At 46.5% G+C, this 4,719-nt stretch overlaps 1 non-coding gene across 1 annotated transcript; it reads right to left on the bottom strand.

Annotated features, from left to right (window-relative positions):
* Positions 1-4,431: 4,431 nt before the first annotated feature.
* Positions 4,432-4,504, bottom strand: Trnan-guu (transfer RNA asparagine (anticodon GUU)). The gene has a single exon. It is a non-coding gene; the product is annotated as a tRNA-Asn (tRNA).
* Positions 4,505-4,719: the final 215 nt, after the last annotated feature.

The following is a 4,719-nucleotide window of genomic DNA, read 5'->3' on the forward strand; positions in this document are numbered from 1 at the left end:
GGGTTGGGTGGTCCCATACAGAATCTCTCCATGCTGCCTAATGTTTTCCTAACGTCACACTCGTCACGTACTTCACTTTTATGTCATAATAATTTCTGAGAGGTAAAGAAATTGCATGACAACATGCAGAGCTAGTGGCGTCAAAATTAACACACATACTTTATGTGACTCAAAAGCCGAACGAGTTACTTTCCGACGTTGTTTTAGATGTGCAAGTGCCAGTCAAAACTCGCGGTGTCGGCACTGTGCCGACCATTTCGCTAGTTAACACCGGTCTTGTTGTGTGTGTTTCAAGCTCAGGAGCAACTCCAAGCAAAAAATGGTCAACAGCAACATTCAGACGGTTTCGTACTGCTCAATTGCTACATTAAAACGGTATGTTTCTTTTTCAGAACTGGAAAAACACGAGCGTGACATCATTCGAACCTGTAATCTCCAGATCCGAAGTCCGACGCCTTGTACATTAGGCCACACGGTCACTGACGACCAACTATAACATGTATACGACTCATATCGAAACGCTCACACCATTGAGGATTTGTGTTTTCGTTCTACACAGCCGCTGCCCCTTGCTCTTTCCCACCCATTCGTTACATTCAACCTCTTACGAGACCGACCAAATGTAGACTGAGAAACAAGTCCACACACTTTGTGCATTCGGAATCGAAGGCAGGGCGTCCCTCGCCGCATTTGCTACGATGGCCATTTGCTACTTCTGCAGAAGCGGCGGCGGCGGCGACGACGACGACGACAGGCTCTCAGATATGTGGGAAATACATCTATAAAATTTAATTCAGACTGCCTCGTCCCACTTTATGCTGTACCGCTTTGGCAAATGCTTTATCTGCGCCATTCGCCTTAATCACATCTGAGAGTAATTCTTAAAAAACGCCTGTCGCTAATTGTTCGTCATCACAGATACTGTTCGCTATACGGTAGCAACGCGCAACTGATTTCCAAAATTCAGCTTTCTCCTGTGAGGATGGAACTTATGACGCCTGGATTATTGGACCATTGCTCTACCACTGAGCTAAAGAGGCGCGTCCTAGCGGTACTCTTGGGTACTTCGCCCTTACGGTCGTCTCCATAATCAGACTTCAGCTGACAACACTTCATATTACCGGCTAATTTTTGCAGCTATGGCGACCCATTACTGCTTAGCTACACATCTGACACGTAACCGATGTGCTCTCCAAACAACAACACTTGAATTTCAGAACATGTCTTTCACACATGTCTACAAAATCACCTTCACCTTCAAATACAGTTTCCTTGCGACTGACAGAGACGTAGGCAAAGTTTAAAGTTGCTATTTCCATTACATCTCGTTAATCAGAAAAACGGTAATTTATATCTGCAGCGGAACAAAGTTCCGTTCCGCCCAGCGTGTGGGTCGAACCCACGACCCTTGGATTAAGAGTCTGACGCCCTACCTACTGAGCTAGCCGGCTACCTCGGTGAATACCTGCCGGGTAGCACGTCACACAGTAATCGTTTGTGTTGGGTTGTCCCTTACAGAATCTCTCCATGCTGCCTAATGTTTTCCTAACGTCACACTCGTCACGTACTTCACTTTTATGTCATAATCATTTCTGAGAGGGATAGAAATTGCATGACAACATGCAGACTAGTGGCGTCAAAATTAACACACATACTTTATGTGACTCAAAAGCCGAACGAGTTACTTTCCGACGTTGTTTTAGATGTGCAAGTGCCAGTCAAAACTCGCGGTGTCGGCACTGTGCCGACCATTTCGCTAGTTAACACCGGTCTTGTTGTGTGTGTTTAGAAGCTCAGGAGCAACTCCAGGCAAAAAATGGTCAACAGCAACATTCAGACGGTTTCGTACTGCTCAATTGCTACATTCAAACGGTATGTTTCTTTTTGAGAACTGGAAAAACACGAGCGTGACATCATTCGAACCTGTAATCTTCAGATCCGAAGTCCGACGCCTTATCCATTAGGACACACGGTCACTGAAGACCAACTACAACATGTATACGACTCAACTCGAAACACTCACACCCCTGAGGATTTGTGTTTTCGTTCTACACAGTCGCTGCCCCTTGCTCTTTCCCACCCATACCTTACATTCAACCTCTTACGAGACCGACCAAATGTAGACTGAGAAACAAGTCCACACACTTTGTGCATTCGGAATCGAAGGCAGGGCGTCCCTCGCCGCATTTGCTACGATGGCTGTTTGCTACTTCTGCAGAAGCGGCGGCGGCGACGACGGCGGCGACGACGACGACGACGACGACGACGACGACGACGACGACGACAGGCTCTGAGATATGTGAGAAATACATCTATAAAATGTAATTCAGACTGCCTCGTCCCACCTTATGCTGTACCGCTTTGGCAAATGTTTTATCTGCGCCATTCGCCTTATTCACATCTGAGAGTAATTCTTAAAAAAACGCCTGTCGCTAATTGTTCGTCATCACAGATACTGTTTGCTATACGGCCACAACGCGCAACTGATTTCCAAAATTCAGCTTTCTACTGTGAGGATGGAACTTACGACGCCTGGTTTATTAGAGCAATGCTCTACCGCTGAGCTAAAGAGGCGCGTCCTAGCGGTTCACTTGGGTACTTCGCCCTTACGGTCGTCTCCATCATCAGACTTCAGCTGACAACACTTCATATTACCGGCTAATATTTGCAGCTATTGCGACCCATTACTGCTTAGCTACACATCTGACACGTAACCGATGTGCTCTCCTAACAACAACACTTGCATTTCAGAACATGTCTTTCACACATGTCTACAAAATCACCTTCACCTTCAAATACAGTTTCCTTGCGACTGACAGAGACGTAGGCAAAGTTTAAAGTTGCTATTTCCATTACATCTCGTTAATCAGAAAAACGGTAATTTACATCTGCAGCGGAACAAAATTCCGTTCCGCCCAGCGTGTGGCTCGAACCCACGACCCTACGATTAAGAGTCTGACGCTCTACCGACTGAGCTAGCCGGTTACGTCGGTGAATACCTGCCAGGGAGCACGTCACACAGTACTCGTTTGGGTTGGGTGGTCCCATACAGAATCTCTCCATGCTGCCTAATGTTTTCCTAACATCACACGCGTCACGTACGTCACTTTTATGTCATTATCATTTCTGAGAGGTAAAGAAATTGCATGACAACATGCAGAGCTAGTGGCGTCAAAATTAACACACATACTTTATGTGACTCAAAAGCCGAACGAGTTACTTTCCGACGTTGTTTTAGATGTGCAAGTGCCAGTCAAAACTCGCGGTGTCGGCACTGTGCCGACCATTTCGCTAGTTAACACCGGTCTTCTTGTGTGTGTTTCAAGCTCAGGAGCAACTCCAAGCAAAAAATGGTCAACAGCAACATTCAGACGCTTTCGTACTGCTCAATTGCTACATTAAAACGGTTTGTTTCTTTTTCAGAACTGGAAAAACACAAGCGTGACAGCATTCGAACCTGTAATCTTCACATCCGAAGTCCGACGCCTTATCCATTAGGCCACACGGTCACTGACGACCAACATTTACATGTATACGACTCATCTCGAAACGCTCACACCCCTGAGGATTCGTGTTTTCGTTCTACACAGCCGCTGCCCCTTGCTCTTGCCCACCCATTCGTTACATTCAACCTCTGACGAGACCGACCAAATATAGACTGAGAAACAAGACCACACACTTTGTGCATTCGGAATCGAAGGCAGGGCGTCCCTCGCCGCATTTGCTACGATGGCCATTTGCTACTTCTGCAGAAGCGGCGGCGGCGGCGGCGGCGGCGACGACGACGACGACGACGACGCCGACATGCTCTGAGAAATGTGAGAAATACATCTATCAAATGTAATTCAGACTGCCTCGTCCCACCTTACGCTGTACCGCTTTGGCAAATGCTTTATCTGCGCCATTCGCCTTAATCACATCTGAGTGTAATTCTTAAAAAAACGCCTGGCGCTAATTGTTCGTCATCACAGATACTGTTTGCTATACGGCCACAACGCGCAACTGATTTCCAAAATTCAGTTTCCTCCGGTGAGGATGGAACTTACGACGCCTGGTTTATTAGAGCAGTGTTCTACCACTGTGCTAAAGAGGCGCGTCCTAGCGGTTCTCTTGGGTACTTCGCCCATACGGTCGTCTGCATAAACAGACTTCTGCTGACAACACTTCATATTACCGGCTAATATTTGCAGCTATGGCGACCCATTACTGCTTAGCTACACATCTGACACGTAACCGATTTGCTCTCCAAACAACAACACTTTCATTTCTGAACATGTCTTCCACACATGTCTACAAAATCACCTTCACCTTCAAATACAGTTTCCTTGCGACTGACAGAGACGTAGGCAAAGTTTAAAGTTGCTATTTCCATTACATCTCGTTAATCAGAAAAACGGTAATTTACATCTGCAGCGGAACATAATTCAGTTCCCACCAGCGTGTGGCTCGAACCCACGACCCTGGGATTAACAGTCTGACGCTCTACCAACTGAGCTAGCCGGCTACCTCGGTGAATACATGCCGGGTAGCACGTCACACAGAACTCGTTTGGTTGGGTGGTCCCATACAGAATCTCTCCATGCTGCCTAATGTTTTCCTAACGTCACACTCGTCACGTACTTCACTTTTATGTCATAATCATTTGTGAGAGGTAAAGAAATTGCATGACAACATGCAGAGCTAGTGGCGTCAAAATTAACACACATACTTTATGTGACT

The sequence above is a fragment of the Schistocerca gregaria genome, unplaced genomic scaffold (assembly GCF_023897955.1).
Source record: "Schistocerca gregaria isolate iqSchGreg1 unplaced genomic scaffold, iqSchGreg1.2 ptg000131l, whole genome shotgun sequence".
Taxonomy (NCBI): Eukaryota; Metazoa; Arthropoda; class Insecta; order Orthoptera; family Acrididae; genus Schistocerca; species Schistocerca gregaria.